Raw genomic sequence first — 17,530 nt, 5'->3', positions numbered from 1 at the left:
CCCCCCCCCAGCTTCCCTGAGCTTTCCCGAATGTTCAAGTGGACCATGTGTCTTTTTGGGAGCACATACTTGTGCGAAAAGCTCTTCTCTACCTTGAACTTCAATAAATCCTGTTATGTTTGTACTTTTAAATAAAGGTAACCGCTGATTGGCTTAAGCCGCGGCCAAGGGAAACCTTGTTGCGAAAGTTTAAAAAAGAGGAACTCGCGGCTGTTTTCCCCGCGCAGATGCCCCATTTGCGTTTTATTCTAAAACCCTTTCACCTGCAGAAAGGAATTACTCTCATTTAGATAAGGAGGCATTAGCTTTAGTTGCAGGCGTTAAACGCTTCCATGGATATTTGTTTGGCCACCCTTTTACATTGATTACGGACCACAAGCCATTGTTAGGCATTTTAGCAGGAGATAAGCAGACCCCCACATTTCCGTCTCCGAGAATGACCCGTTGGACGATCTTTTTAGCTGCTTATAATTATGTACTTAAGCACAGGGAGGGGGAAGGAAATTGGGCACGCAGACGTGTTAAGTAGGTGTCCTCAGGCAGAATTAGTACATGACCCAGCCCCAGCGTCCAATGTATTGCTGATAGAAATGCAAGAAAACCCATTAATAACGGCAGCGGAAATAGCCAGAGAGACAGAAATAGACCCCTTGTTATCCCGAGTAAAACAATGGGTACTTAAAGGGTGGCCGGGGAAAATTCCAAAAGAGACATGTCAGGTATTCAAGAACAGACAAACTGAATTAAGTGTATTAAGAGATTGCATATTGTGGGGTGACAGGGTGGTAATTCCTAAACAGCTGCAGAAGAAAGCATTGAAATTGTTACACCAGGGTCACCCAGGCATGGTAAGGATGAAAGCCTGGCCAGGAGCCACCTTTGGTGGCCAGGTTTAGACCAGGACATAGAAACCTGGGTAGCCACATGTCACCCATGCCAACAAACTCGCCCAGACCCACCAAAGACCAAACCAACGGAGTGGGAGACACTAAAGGGACCACGGTCCCGCATACACATAGACTTCGCAGGACCTCTAGCGGGACAATCATTCCTTATTGTGGTCGATGCATACTCCAAGCGTCTGGAGATTGTCTTAATGACCTCAACTACAACAGCAGCTACAATAAAGGGGCTGCGGAGACTTTTCTTAACACATGGACTGCCGGATGTGCTCGTCTCAGACAACGGTCCACAACTAACCTCCAGGCAAATGGAGGTCTTCCTGGCCGAAAGAGGGATCCGACATGCATTAATATCTCCCCATTTCCCGGCCGCTAGTGGCCGGTTTGAACGCATGGTGAGGTTCACAAAAGAAGCCCTGCACCGGTCAGCACCTGGAGAATGGCAACAGCAGCTGGACGAATTCCTATTAATCCAGGACATCACCCCACAATTAACCTCCAGGCAAATGGAGGTCTTTCTGGCCAAAAGAGGGATCCGACATGGATTAATATCTCCCCATTTCCCGGCCGCTAGTGGCCGGTTTGAACGCATGTTGAGGTTCACAAAAGAAGCCCTGTATCGGTCAGCACCTGGAGAATGGCAACAGGAGCTGGGCGAATTCCTATTAGTCCAGGACATCACCCCGTCGGCTAGCACAAACAAAAGTCCAGTTCTCATGGGGAGGAAACTCCGTTCCCAGCTGGACAGAATTCACCCAGAGTATTCCGAAAGGAAAGATAAGCATACAACGGAACCAGAACGGACTTTTAAAATGGGCGACCCAGTCTATGCAAAAGACTTTGACTCAAATCTCCACTGGAGAGAGGGGACAATTGAATCCAAAACCGGCCCCAAATCATACACGATCCAACCAGCCAATGGGAAAATCTGGCGCAGACACATAGACCAAATCAGAAAACGACATCCAAGTGAGTTAACGCAAAGTAACAATGACATTTTTCCCGTAGATCAAACGCATGGGAATTAGCAAAACCAACCAGACTACTCAGCGCATCCTCTTCTGGCATCCAGCGGCGGCTGCCCTGGAACCCTGGCGGCTGGCGTTGGAAAGGCCACTTCTACGTCCATAGGGCAAGACAATCTTTACCAGGACGGAGCAGCACAGGAGCCAGCCGACCAGGAGGACAACTCCCTGCAAACTGAACTGCGCAGGTCTGGGCGAGTCGGCAAGCCACCAATCAGGCTACCAGACTACGTCACATATCTAAATGATTGACAGTTTGTTCAAGCTATGGGGGGAAGGGTGTTATGTTTGTACTTTTAAATAAAGGTAACCGCTGATTGGCTTAAGTCGCGGCTAAGGGAAACCTTGGCGCGAAAGTTTAAAAAAGAGGAACTCACGGCTGTTTTCCCCGTGCCAGCAAGGTATATAAGGCGCAGCTTTAGCCGGTAGCCAGCAGTCACTTCCTACCTGCGAGCTGGTCACTTCAACTGTTCCTGATTGCCAATAAAGAGCTGTTAACCTTCCTCGGCCTCCAGCTTCTGATTTAACAAATCCAAGTACAGGTCCAGACTTACTGATGAGCATCTCCAAGCCCTATGGAGGATCTCAACTGCTTCCTCCCTTAAACCAAATGTAGCTTGGCTATGCAAGAGTAAGAGCTGCCAGATCTCTAGCAGCAAGAAGTAGGGAGAAGAAGCCACGTTCAAAACAGTTCATGTTCAATGTTCCATTCATGTTCAGAAAGTTAAATGTTAAAGAACTATTAATACAGACATTTGAATCTCAATAATACTAATTACATTTCTCTAGTCAGCAACTACAGTATATGTGGTTTCTTCAGTCTTCTATATCTGCTGTATTATTATTGTTGTTGTTGTTATTATTATTATTATTATCATTTTCATTTTTTTTATTTATTACTGATTTATTTTTATTTTTCTTATGAATTTGTTAATTTATTTTTATTTTTAAACATAAAATAAGATGAAAAAATAAAGACATTTGATAACATTGGAATGTTTTTGTAAGAGCTTTTTGGGGGGAAAACCTGATGTGACCCAGCCTCACCCAGACTCTACCTCCAGCGGCCCCCAGGTAAATTGAGTTTGAGACCCCTGGTTTAAAACAATGCCTTGAGGTAGGACCAAATGTCTATACATCTATAATAATTTAAAACAAATATTAACCTAGAACTTTCAGATAAATAAGAATAAGATGGAGCAGCCACATCTATGTTAAACCCCTAATGAAATGTATGGTCTTTTAAGCCCATCAAATTTTCAGACAAACTGATTTTTAAAAGATTTTGACTTCTAAGCCCATATAATACGAAAAATCAAAATTAAGTTAAGAAAGTCCATAACTTTGTATTGAGAATCTGGATTTGCATGTCCAGCTGGTCTAACTAATCTAGCATCATGTGATGCTGCAGGTGAAACTTGAAAAATTAGAATATCCATGTATATGCCACGTATATGATATAGAACAGTCTAAATAAATAAAATTTGCTCCCAAATGGAAATATCCGGTGTAATAATTCCTTCCTGTTGCCTTGCTTTGTTTTGCCTTGGTATTTTATCGCCATCATAAACCTACTCATAGTTAATTATGGGCTTTTGTGTTTGTGTGTCTCTCTTCACTGCAAAAAGTGTACAAACCAGAGGTGGGTTTCTCCCAGTTCGTACTGGTTCACAAGAACTGGTAGCCACCCGCTGGTGCCGTCATGATAATGTCACAAAACCGGATTGGTCAGTGCCGGTCCATGGGCACCACCATCTTTAAAAATAAAAAAAAATTCCCACCACATTTTAAAAATGTTTTTCCTCCTGAGCAGGTGCAGAAGCCAAGTTCCTGTACTGTGCATATGGAGCCACATTTTTGGTTTTTTGGCTTTGGGGTTTTTGGGGGGGAGGGGATTTTTTTCTTACTGTGCATGTGTGCCCACGAAGAACTGGCCCTCCCACGAAGCGCACCCATGCGAACCAGCAGCGAGGGAAGTTGGAACCTACCCCTGATGCAAACCATTGAAAACACTGGCTGTCTCATCCTGGGGGGAATTACAGGAGGACAAACAGCATGGACCACATCTCAACATCTCTCATCTCAGGCCTGATTTGGAGGCCTTGTGTTGGGAAAGGCCATTTCCTATTACCCACAAATTCAGTGAATGCTGATTGGCTCTTATAACCATCAATCAATAACACAGGGGTCCTCTTTCCTGTTTATATTCTTGGAGGGAAGAGAAGTTGGAAATTTGGGAGCTGGGAGTGGATGGACAGATGGGAGGGAAAGCCTGGAATCTTAGCCCTAGGAAAGCTTCTATGAGTTATAGAGGTGGTTCTCAACCTATGACCAGAATTGAACCCAAACTTTCAGCTGTTAAGTGAGACATTTGTTAAGTGAGTTTTGCCCCATTTTACTATCTTTTTTTTTTTGCCATTGTTGTTAACTGTAGGTGATAGGTTAGGGCAGTGATGGCGAACCTATGACACGCGTGTCAGCACTGACACGCGGAGCCATTTTAGGTGACACGCCGGAGAAACAGGGAGCTTAGAGTGGTGAAGATGCAAATCTCCCCGCTTTCCAATTTCCCACCGACTGCAAGTACAGCAACTGCAATTATTATTATTATTTTTCCTCTCCCCTTAATTTTGTTTTGCACCAATTTTTTAAAAAATTGCGCCGGTTGCAATTTTAATTTTACTCCCAGGGCTATTTACCCGGGGTCCTACTTTGCTTACACATTAAACTGCTCATCCCATATCGCTCCGCCAGGAAATCTACTCCAACCTCCCCTCCCCTCCTTCACTTCTTTCCCTCCACGAGCAGCGCATGGTGTCTCCTCACCTTGGGTCGATCGCATCGGGGAGGGCTGAATAATTTAATTGCCGTTTCTCTTATAGCTGTTACAGGTAAACCCTTACCGGGTTATTCATTTGTAATTAAAAATAATCATGCCGGGCTCGCAAAAAAGAGTGGAAAAAAAAAAACCCTGCGTGGACGTCTTTGGCGGCTCATAACTAGATTTTCACAAAACCCCCCCCCCCTTGATAAGCTTTTTCTTGAGTCTGAACAGTTTGGGGGGTTCACCAAAGAGAAAAGAGGGAGAGAGGGAGAGAGGAAGGAAGGGTTAAATATAAAGGGAGAGAGGGAGGGGAAGAGGGGAAGGATGAGGGGTTATTATTAATCTGTAATTTAAAAAAAATCATGCCGGGCTCGCAAAAAAGAGTCTGAAAAAAAAAACCTGCGTAGACGTCGCGCCATTTGCACCCCCCACCGCGGAGGGAAAGCATTTGGCATCGGCACCGCCAACCCCCCCCCTCCACCAGCAGCAAAAGCCTGAACGACGGAGTCGAAAGGCAAACGGTGCACCCCTCCAGAAGCAGCAAAAGCCTAAGCGGCGGGGCGCTCCGTCGTTCAGGCTTTTGCTGCTGGTGGTGGGGAAGGCGCCAAAGGCAAACGGCGCGCCCCGCTGCTTAGGCTTTTGCTGCTTCTGGAGGGATGCACCGTTTGCCTTTGGCGCCTTCCCCTCCACCAGCAGCAAAAGCCTGAACGACGGAGCCGAAAGGCTTTTGCTGCTGGTGGAGGGGGGGTTGGCGGTGCCGAAAGGCAAATGCTTTCCCTCCGCGGTTGGGGGTGCAGGGCAGGCGCAGTCAGCCCCAGGAGACAGAGGGAATGAGAGAAAGGAAAGAGAGAAAGGGGGGAGAGAAGGAAAGAATGAGAGATAGAAAGGATAGAGAGAAAGGGAATGAGAGAAAGGAAAGAGAGAGAAAGGGAGGGAGAGAAGGAAAGAGATAGAAAGGATAGAGAGAATGAGGGAATGAGAGAAAGGAAAGAGAGAAAGGGAGGGAGAGAAGGAAAGAGTGAGAGATAGAAAGGATAGAGAGAAAGGGAATGAGAGAAAGGAAAGAGAGAGAAAGGGAGGGAGAGAAGGAAAGAGAGATAGAAAGGATAGAGAGAAAGAGGGAATGAGGGAAAGGAAAGAGAGAGAAAGGGAGGGAGAGAAGGAAAGAGTGAGAGATAGAAAGGAGAGAGAGAAAGAGGGAATGAGAGAAAAGAAAGAGAGAAAGGGAGGGAGAGAAGGAAAGAGTGAGAGATAGAAAGGATAGAGAGAAAGGGAATGAGAGAAAGGGAAGAGAGATGAGAGAGGAAGGAGGAGAGAGAAAGAGAGAGAGGAGGGGTAGCGAATTATGGATGTCAGAACTCACGCATGCGTAGTAGCGTGCGCCCACACTTTTTAAAAAATTTTAAAAGAACAAGAGAAAGCATGAGAGAGAAAGAACAAGAGAGAGAGAGAAAGAAAATAAGAGAACAAGAGAGAGAGAGAAGGAAAGCAAGAGAGAAAAAAGATAGCAAGAGAAAGCAAGACAGATATGGAGAGGAAAGGAGAGCGACAGAAATGAGAACAAAAAGGGGAGAAAAAAGGAGAAATGAGAAAATGATTGAGGCAGAGAATGAGAGGAGAGAGAAACAAAAGAGAGAGAGAGGTGATTTTTGAAGCATATGGTAAAAAGCATCCAAATAATAAGAACCCACCCCCAGCCCACACCTGTTTTTGAAAAGAATTTAATGATAAAAAAAACCCAGCCCTCAACTGGTTTTGGAAATGGTTCGAGTGTATACACACACACACATAAGGGGGGGAAAGAGACAGGGATGGAAAAAGAGGAGAAGTGAGAGGGAGAAGGAATGAGGGGAAAAGGGAGGAAGAGAGAGAAATGAGAAACATGAGAGAAAAGGGGGAAAGACAGGAGAAATACCCAGAAATGAGACAGTGGTATAAATTTGAGGAGGGATGATTGATGATTGACTGTACAGTGGAACCCCGACATAAGAGCTGCTCTACTTAAGAGCAACTCGAGATAAGAGCTGGGAGGGGAGAGATATTTTTGTTCTACTTACAAGCCCAAATTCGAGATACAAGCGCCAAGGAGCTGTCTCCTGAAGCCAAACGCTAACTTCCGCGTTCGGCTTCAAGAGACAGCTGCGAAGCGGCGCGCGTGTTTTAAAAGGTTGCAGCCGGCCTGGGGGGCTCGGGGGGGTGCTTGCAGCTTTCTTTCTTGCTCTTTTTCTTTCTCTCTTTTACCTTCCCTTCCTCTATTTCTTCTTTTCTTTCTCCTTCCCACCTTCTTCCCTCCCTCCCTCCCTTCACTCATTCCTCTCTTACTCTCCCCTTTCATAAGTTTCCTTGCTTCCTTCCTCTGTTCCTGTCCCTTCCCCCTTTCTTTCTTTCTTTCTTTCTTTCTTTCTTTCTTTCTTTCTTTCTTGCTCTTTTTCTTTCTCTCTTTTACCTTCCCTTCCTCTATTTCTTCTTTTCTTTCTCCTTCCCACCTTCTTCCCTCCCTCCCTCCCTTCACTCATTCCTCTCTTACTCTCCCCTTTCATAAGTTTCCTTGCTTCCTTCCTCTGTTCCTGTCCCTTCCCTCTTTCCTTCCTTCCTTCCCACCCTCCGTCCATTCATTCACCCATTCCTCTCTTGATCGCTTAAAGCCGGTCCCTGGTGCAAAAAGGGTTGGGGACCTCTTTCCTACAGGATTGGGTGGCAGAGAAGTTGAACATATGTAAATTTAAAAGTTTAAGAAAGTTTACAAGTTAAATGAAAGAAACTTCATTATTCATTTATATGTACATGTACATTTCTTCATTAAAAACATGTCTTTCTGCATAATTTAGACTAACTTTGTGAGTTTTTTGAGGGCTGGAACCAATTAAAATTATTTACATTAATTCCTATGGGGAAAAGTCGTTCGAGATAAGAGCTGCTCGACTTAAGAGCCCAGGTCCGGAACGAATTAAACTCGTATCTCGAGGTACCACTGTATTTATAAGGGGATGTTACATGGGATTGTATATATGAGGGGGTTATTTATGTATGTATGTATGTATGTATGTATGTATTTATTTATTTATTTATTTATTTATTTATTAGATTTGTGTCATTTTGGTTGGTGGTGTGCCCCAGGATTTTGTAAATGTAAAAAATGTGCCGCGGCTCAAAAAAGGTTGAAAATCACTGATTTAAAGCATATGGTAAAAGCACTTAAATAATAACAGAGAAAGAAAACCCCCAACCCTCACCTGTTTTTATTAATAGTTATGTTTTTGAATTTGCTGGTTGTTTTAGTTTTAATAGTAATAGAGTTTGGTTTGGTTTTATTATTAATTTCTTTTAATAAAAAAGAAGGGATTTATTATTTATTTATATTTATATTTATTTTTTGTTTGTTTATCTGTCTATCTACCTACCTACCTACCTACCTACCTATCTACCTATATATCTACCTACCTACCTATATATATATATATATATATATACTTCTATGCCGCCCAGTTTTTTTCTCAAGGTGACACACCACCCGAGTTATGCTCAGTTTTTTGGCGAATTTTGACACACCAAGCTCAAAAGGTTGCCCATCACTGGGTTAGGGGCTTGAGCAAGTTTGCTAGCTCAAGAGCTACATTGAAATGCTTCTTGTCAAAAGTTGGAGGTATTGAGTCTGCCACAGGAACAGTGAACTGCTTCTGAATGTTATCAATGAACAGCTGAGGAGCTGGAATAAGGGCCACTGCCTGGACTTGTTCAGCAATATATGGAATGGAAGTAGAAGCTTTGTTTCCAGTTCCTGTGATAGGAGGCGTGGCCAGGCCAGAAGCAGTCGTAGCCTTCTGGAGAAGTGATTTAAATAAGGCTGGTGGAAAAAGGCCTGCAGGAGTAGGCTGCTCTATTGGTAAAGCTTCATCAGCAGAGAGGGCCTCATCCTGACACTCTGCCTCTTCCATTGCTGAGGCTTGGCTCTCATTACCTGAGGTATCTGAATAATTATGATCCTCTAATCCTCCAAAGATTTGTGTTGCAAAGAAGGCTGGTTCAGCAGAGGCTGGGCCTGGTTTTGTGGGTGACTAGAGCAAGCTCAGGTAATCACCATGTAGAGTGGAAAAACAGCCATTTGCTGAAAAGCAGCCATACACTGTTATATAGTATTGGGCAATAATATTTTGAATGTTGTTAGGATCCAATATTGGTGGCTGGACTGTTTGGACAGTCCTTGGTTGTTGCCCTACCTGAATGCCAGGCCCTTCGTTCTCTCCACAGGATGGTGATCCCAACCAAATGGACTCCAGGGCTCTCCCCTATTGTGGAGTCCATTAAGGAAATGGTAAGGCCACTGGTAAGACCCCCTCCCTACTATAATGGCAGACATCCTGCCAAGAAATTATGGCAATAGATATAATATTTGCATTCTCATTTCAGGAGCCACAAGATGGAGAAAGCAGCCAGTGTTCAGGGTAGGTAAAAAAACGTGCAGAGGGGAGGCGTCTCTACTTCTGCTGCTGCTGCTTGTGTCAAAGGACAGGTGACACAGGGCAGTCCCACTGGCAGGCCAAACCCCTTGGCAGGCCAGCTGGAAGGGCTCTTGGAGCCTCCACATGGCCACTTTTGCAAAATGGGCCATGGCTGCTTTTGATCTTTGTCCCCTTTGTTTTCTTCCCCCAGAGAGACGACCTATACCATCTGGCAGCGAGAGCCCTCTGAGGTAAGAAACCTTTGGCCAGGGGGGCAGAGGGTGAGCGTTAGGGTCTCGGCGATGCCTTGACTCTTGCTCGGAGGGGGAGAAATTATGGTAGATATCCTTCTAAGCTTAAGGCTTGCAAAAGCTTTCTCCCCCTCCCATCAGGAATGAAGGCATCGCCCTAACCTTAAGGGTTGCTGTTGGCCCATAGGGCCTGATGCACCCTGTCCTTTCTCAATCTTACTGGGACGCAGAAAGCTTAGGATTTAGCCTCCGTATCTTCATTTGCAGGATTAGATGTCAGCTCAAATGGGGTCAGGGAGCAGCAGCAGCCGCAAGTCAGCAGGGACTGGTGTCCTTAATGGAGAATGGGATCATTGTCGTCCACAGGATTCTCCAGAGGACAGTTTGGCCTTTCCTTCCTTCCCCAGGAGCTGCAACGGAATGACGAAGAACCAGTTCCAGACACCTCCAGAGGTGAGTTGGTAGGTGGCTGTGAAAAGCCTGCAGGGAATGCGGAACTCCAGGAGACTGCGCTACGTAGGGATGGGCAGGACCCAGAATGGGTGGAAGCACTATTCCGGCAGCAGCAATGGAGCGCGTAGTCTCGCTCCATTGCCGCCGGTCTTGCACGCTCTCCCCCTTGGAAAAAAATAAAGTATAATCCCCAAAAGGGATAAATCTGAAAGAGGTTCATAAGAATACAAACATTAATTAATACAAGGATTAATTTTTTTAAAAATCTAAAGGACAGGTTTTTTTTAAAAAAGTAAAAGATTGCCCTTTTTAATAAAGGACAGATATGGTCACTGTAAATTTATAGCTACTTTTTCTAGCATGGGCTCCTCTGGATGGTTTTAATTCTAGTTAACATAATTCTTAGTCAACCTGATTGTGGGTTTTTAAAGGAATACAGTATAGAATTGCAGCCATTGTCTTTCCCAACACAATTTACCTTATCTCCCATTCAGCAGTGGAAGAAGCTTTTGATTGCTTTTTGGAACTGTCAGTAAATGATAGCCCGACTCTTCCTTTTCATGTTTTATAAGTATATAAAGACCACTGAGGCCGGAAATGGCTTTATCGTTGGCTTTGAGGTATGTATGACCAACCTGAGTTGCTTTCCTCCCCACCTGAAATGTGGTTTAAAGTTGGTCTTTCTGTTTTCTTTTTAAATGACTCTGCAAAGCAAAACTAATAAATTTTTTGCAAAGTGTTGGTCTCCCAGGCTTGATAGTTGAATGGAAATTGCTCATTCAGAGATAAGTCGATTGCATTGTGTCCTTTTGAATAACACATGTTGGGCATCGGTGGAAGAGATGATTTATCCTTATAATTTGGGTTTAGGTTTTAGTAAAATATTTGACTTTTGTCAGATATAGCATCTTGGCCTTCTGCAGTGTGGATGTTACATTGTGCAACAATGCCACCAAAATGCTCCGGAGCCAACATAACTTTGCTATATTTTAAGAGAGGAGGTATTTCCCAGAAACTTAGTTTCATTGAGTTTTTTAAAGGGGGCCATATTTGGCTGTATCCTGGTGGGGTTTTTCCCCCCTTTAGCTTGTTTTGCAGAATTATTTGGTTTCTCTTTAAAATCCTGTGTCTGAAATTCTGTGGCTATATTGCTTTAGTTGCAAGAAATTAGCAGTCTTTGCCTTACAACAGTTTGCGATATGAAAAACAAAGTCAGCTGGGAAACCAGGTTCACTTAACTGTGTTGCTAATTTAAGAAATGAAGTGATTTGCTTAACAAAATGGGTGAGGAAAGTAATACAATGAGGCAAAACTCATGTAACAAATTTCTCATTTAACAACATAAAGTTTGGGTTCAATTGTGGTAAGTTGAGACCTACCTGTAATGCTCAGAAATGCCAACAATTTCTGATTACTTTGAAAGAAAGTTATGCTGATAACTGTAGAATCAGGGTTAAAACATTTGCTTTGTTGAGGGTGTAAGTCTTTGGTCGAAAACACCCGAGCTATTGACTTGTAAATAATAAGAATCAAAACCTGAATAATTTGTACAAACACAGCTAGTTGGCAAAAGTGCAAGAATAAAGATCAGCCCAAAGCAAACAAATCACATTACAGTAAGCAAACAAATCACATACAGTAAGTATGGAATCAAATATTAGTGGTGAGGAATCTTTTGACCTCACCGCTAAAGCTGAAGCTAAATCTGAGATCTCCAGATGTTCTTGTGGTGAAAATAGATCAGGTTTGGAATAAATACTGCTTAATTAGAGGTATAGAGATAGAGTAGGGTTTATTTGTTTGCTTATTTAATTGGCCTCCCTCCTCCTGCAAAAGCTGCTAAAATTGTGTGTAATGTAATTTGATATATTACTGTGGTGACTGCATGGGATCTTGTCTCTCTATAGTGCTGCCCGCTTGTTCTCATTATTATCATCATCATGTCTTCTCCTGGAGCAGAGTTAATCCCTACAAGAATTGTAGATGATCACCAGGTAAGTGACCAATACTGGAAGAAGCCAGGATACCATTTAAGGATCAAACTGTAACAAGGATAGAACCCAGCATGGATTTTCTAATCTATTTCATAGATTTATAAAGATCTGCAGGCCCATAGGCTCCTAGTTTTATCACAGTAAAACTATCAAAGGACTTAAGAACATGCTGAGGAAAACTTTTGTACTCCTTAAATACACTGCTCAAAAAAAATAAAGGGAACGCTTAAATAACACAATATAACTCCAAGTAAAGCAAACTTCTGTGAAATCAAACTGTCCACTTAGGAAGCAACACTGATTGACAATCCATTTCACATGCTGTTGTGCACATTCAACTTTGTACACAGCAAAGTGTTCAGTGAGAATTTTTCATTCATTCAGATCTCGGGTGTTTTGTTTGAGTGTTCCCTTTATTTTTTTGAGCAGTGTACATTCTTACACTGTACTGTTTTTAAGCTCACAATAATGTGCTGAGAAACTAAAGTTCAACAGTATCGGTTTACTATTTATTCAGTTTTACATACCAGCATGAATTGTAACTTCATTGAAAATATGATCTAACTGCAGTTCAGCAAGGTAGAGCTGTTCTGCAATCCAGCAAGATGGTGACTCTATGGTATCTTATTTCTTAGTGTCCATCCAAAGGTTTGGTGATGTGCCATTAATCGGTTCTACTTATGAGTGGGTTTTGTCTCCCTATACTTTTGCCAAGCAGTCTCATCCAGCTATCCAAGCAGTCTTTGAGATGGCAGAGACGGATGTGAAGAGTATTGCAAGAAGCACAGAGCCTCTTCTCCACATATTTGAACCTCAACGTAAGTAATTGGTCATAGCTGGTAGGCTCACTCCAAACTATTCTTTGCCATGTCATTCTTCATCTTTTTGGCTTGGTTTTCCAATGTATGGTTTTTGAGATTGTCAGTAGGGATGCGGTGGCTCAGTGGCTAAGACACTGAGCTTGTCGATCGAAAGGTCAGCAGTTCAGCGGTTCGAATCCCTAGTACCGCATAATAGGATGAGCTCCTGTTACTTGTCCCAGCTTCTGCCAACCTAGCACTTTGAAAGCATATAAAAAATGCAAGTAGAAAAATAGGGACCACTTTTCGTGGGAAGGTAACAGTGTGCCTCTGGTGTTTAGTCATGCCAGCCACATGACCACGGAGACATCTTTGAATAGTGCCTGGTCTTTGTTTGCAATATACCGTATACAGTATACTCGAGTATACTCAGGTCATTGACAAAGTCACCACACGAGGGCGCCATTGCTTGAGCCAGAGCGAGGAGGCACCAGCTTTTGTCCACTCTCGCACGCCGTAGTTCCTCTCCCTGGCTCAAGCAAACGAGGCAGCCATTTGCTCCAACCGAGAGAGGGGAAAAGCAATGGGAAGCCGGTGAGGTCGGTGTGTGTGTGTGTGTGTGTGTGTGTGTGTGTGTGTGTGTGTGTGTGTTTGTGTGTGTATCTGTATCTATCTGTATCTATTTCTATCTATCTATCTATCTATCTATCTATTTTTCTATCTATCTATCTATCTATCTATCTATCTATCTATCCATCTATCTATCTATTTTTCTATCTGTCTGTCTGTCTGTCTATCTATCTTTCTATCTATATCTATCTATCTATCTATCTATCTATCTATCTATCTATCTATCTATCTATCTGGTTTTCTATGCTGATAACCTCACAGCAGCTAATGCTGAAGGTCTTCTTTGGATACACTTATTAATTTGTTTGTTTGTTTGTTTATTTATTTAATTGGATTTGTATGCAATCCCTCTCCAAGGACTCAGGGTGGCTCACAGCATATATAAAAACAGAACAATAATGTAAATCCAATTAATGATGAGAAGGAATCCAGTTTTGAAGGATTTTAACTCTTAGGTTTTAGCTTTGTTGCTGATCGAGCTACTTTTTTTACTTTTTAATTTATTGTTAATATTGTTAATTTGCTTACCCTCTTTTAAATTTACAGAGCTAGTTTACTGGTTTTCTTTAAAATAAATATTCTAAAACATGTCTCAATTAATGTAATTTTATTGTTTTCCATTTTTATAAGTTACCAGTAGCCACTGCATTTTCTAACTTCGGCTTATACTCGGGTCAATACGTTTTCCCAGTTTTTGTGGCAAAAATTGGTGCCTCGGCTTATACTCGGGTCGGCTTATACTCGAGTATATACGGTAGTTTCTGATCTTTATTAATTGAGAGTGGGCGGGAGAGGGGAGAGAATCTTCTATTACTGATTAACAAAATTCTCCCCTTTCATGTGTATCTTGCAATTTACGGTATCTCAAAATCCAAGAGGAACCAGAACTTTTCCGAGACTGAGTTCCCTACTTTCTACTCTCTGGGATTAAAGTTCCGGGGGTGGGTGGGTGTGAAGAACAATACAGACCTATTACAAGACCATGGACAAAACAGATGAATTACTGTAGCTTAGTACAATTTTTAAAAATTAAAACGTTCCAGAGATTGTGATGTCTATTGCTTTCCGCAGAAGCCAAGTTTCCGGCACTGCGCATGAGCCGCCATCTTGTTTTTGGTTTTTTATAAAAAATATTTTGCAAATTTTGGGCCCCTGCGCTTTGCGCGCACACGCCCACATGGCGCAGGAGGAAGCGAATGGCAACGAGGTAAGTTAGAACCCACCCTTTACCTAAATGAGTGCATAGCATTGCAATCCCACCTTTATGTGATTACTTTCCTTTATCATTACACTGCAGCATAAAACAATATCGCATTTTGTAAATTCTAAGTAGCATAAAAACCAAATGCAACTAGAATCCAGTTGTTGAACATAACTGGGAATCTTTTAAGTAATCAAATCTTTTTTTCATCTTTACTGTTTACAGTTTCTTTTGCAAATATGTTTGCCTGTAGGAATCTTTACAGGCTACAACACAAATATCCTATTATGCAACAGACGGTGGACCAGGTAATCACTTGACCTTCCATAATATTAGATTGACTGCAGTGTATGCATGGTTCTTTTAGGATATTGTTTTATTAAATTATTGATTTTAATCTGATTGTTCTATTTCCCTATTTTACTATTGTTGTATTTATCTTACGTGTTAGCAGCTCTGACTCCGTTTTGGAATAAGTAAGTAAGTAAATAAATATAAATATCATAAATATAAATATCATATCTATCTGTGTAGATTCATGTAACCAAAATGTGACATTTTACATTTCATTGAATTTCAAACTCCCAACGTCCTTAGGACAGGGAATGTGAAGGATGCAGGGCACTGTAATTCAGCAAGACTTAGAAGACCACAAATTCTCTTTCTCTCTCTACTATAGTCAGTATAAGAGATAAGTGATCAACTTCATGAGAATGGATTTCAGACATAGCTGTTATCAGCAGGTGCTGAACCAACCAGGTCATGCTGAAATGCCAACCAGCCTTTTCTTCCTATGGGTGGGAAAAAAAGACATTTTATTTTCTCCTTTAAATATTTCACCTTCCAAATTTTTGGACTAGTAGGATTCCTCCAGCAAACATTTTAAAATGCTTTTTTTGCCTTTTTTATAAAAAATGTAAAACAGCCCCTTATGTTTAGTAGGGTCTATGTGAGGGTAAAACGTTTGGGCTTGGCCTGTCAAAATTTTGGAAAACAGTTAACGTTTTTATTTTATTTATTCACATTTCTGAATTGCCTCCCTCCCTCAGAGGGGGACTCTTACGTGTGTGTGTCACACAAAAACACATGAGAAAGAATTTTTTACATATTTTGAAAAGTATCAAACAATTGTGCGATTCCTCAGAATCTGCCATGTCATTTACCTTCAGGTGGTGTTTTTTCTGCAGCCTATCTGAGGCAGCTCCAGATCACACGAGGCCTCACATTCTTTTTTTGTGTAGGTTCTGTGGCTTCTGAAAACTATCTGATACTTGCCTGATTTTTAGAGCCTCCAGAGATTGTGCAAGAGCGTGGCCCCCTCGCACAACCTCCAGAGGCTACATGGCAACGCACACATACCCCCATTCTCATGCAGCTCCCAAGATGTCAGATAATTGCATGAGAACAGCATGTGCTTTTGAGAATAATTGTTAGGTGTTGGTAAACACTGGTGTGTTACCCAAAACATGCCATATTTGACATGCGCTCCCTAGGTTCAGCATCATCATTATTCCTATTAGCAGGGTAATTGAGTTCCAGATTTATAAACCATTTGACTGGCTTTGCGGGTATTTTCATAAATAAAAGTTTTTTCTTGGGAATCTTTGTTTCATTTCTTACCCTGACCCATTGCTCAGTATTCCTAGAACATACTAATCAATTTGGTTTGTGCACATATAGTCCTCAACAACCATTCATTTAGTGCCCATTCCAAGTTAATAACGGCACTGAAAAAGTAGCTTAAGAGGTTTTCACAATTAATGACCATTACAACATCCCCATGGTTGCATGATCAAAATTTGGGTGCTTGGCAATTGGCATGTATAGATGACAGTTGCACTGTCTGTGTCTTGTGTGATCACAATTTCTAATCTTACCAGCTGACATATGACAATGTCATTGTCAGTTTCACTAAACAACTACATAATTTGCTTAACTTTTATGGCAAAAGATGTAAAATGGGATAAAACTCGCTTAACTGCCTTGCTTAGATGATGGAAATTTGGGCTCAATTGTGGTTGTAGGTTGAGGACTATCTGTATATTTGTTGTTGTTGTTTTTTAAACGTAATTGCTGCACTAAAAGCAAACTGAAATAAAATTCAAATTGGATGCAAAAATGACACATACCCTGTTTCCCCCAAAATAAGACATCCCCTGATAGTCGGGCTTTTAAGCCATTGGCAATAAGGCCAAACGCTTATTTCAGGGTTCAAAACAATATAAGACAGGGTCTTACTTTGGGGGAACACAGTAACCCAAATTTAGAGAGGAAGATACAGTATATATGCGCTGGTGCTTAATTCTGTCAATTTTCTTCATTCTTCTCTTTTTGGATTCTCACTGCCAGATCATGACAAATGCCATTGAATCTATTTATACCAAATTAACTGAAGTAAAGGACATTATGGATACCATGCTAGATATAAGCATCGAAGCTGCCGCGGAGAGCGTGGAAGTAACGTTGTGTTCAGCGAGGGGTGCTGTGGACACCATTATGGATATCGACATGGCACAGATGATGGCCAGTAGTGTTGACAAGATTATCTTCAAATCGGATGACTTATTAGAGCACTTTCTGCCAATCACGGATGAGGAATTTTGTAAGACTATGTGGTTCCCTCTCTTGATTATCCACATTTTTAATAAGTTTAACCTGTAAATTTATTTACTTCTTTTATTTCTACAGCTATCTATCTCTGCCAAGTGACTCTGGATGGCATATAATTCTAAAACTGTAAAACAGTTAATTTTTTAATCCAAATGTATACAATAGCTGAGATAGTTAACCAACTAACAGTATTTCTTCTTTCATTCATTCAGTTTTAAAAACTTATTCATTTGAGTAAAGTTTAAAACATCTGAAAGTCATTAGCTAGAAAAAGTAGACCAAGAATGCATTTGCTGGCCTAGTAAAGATATACAATATTGAAAATATGTCAGAAGTAAGCATTGGGAGGTATTATTATTGTTATTGTTATTGTTATGATTATTTATTAGACTTGTATGCCG

This window comes from Erythrolamprus reginae, chromosome 2 (genome assembly GCF_031021105.1).
Source record: "Erythrolamprus reginae isolate rEryReg1 chromosome 2, rEryReg1.hap1, whole genome shotgun sequence".
Classification (NCBI taxonomy): Eukaryota; Metazoa; Chordata; class Lepidosauria; order Squamata; family Dipsadidae; genus Erythrolamprus; species Erythrolamprus reginae.
The sequence above is the reverse complement of the archived record's forward strand: the minus strand, read 5'-3'. Positions refer to the sequence as shown.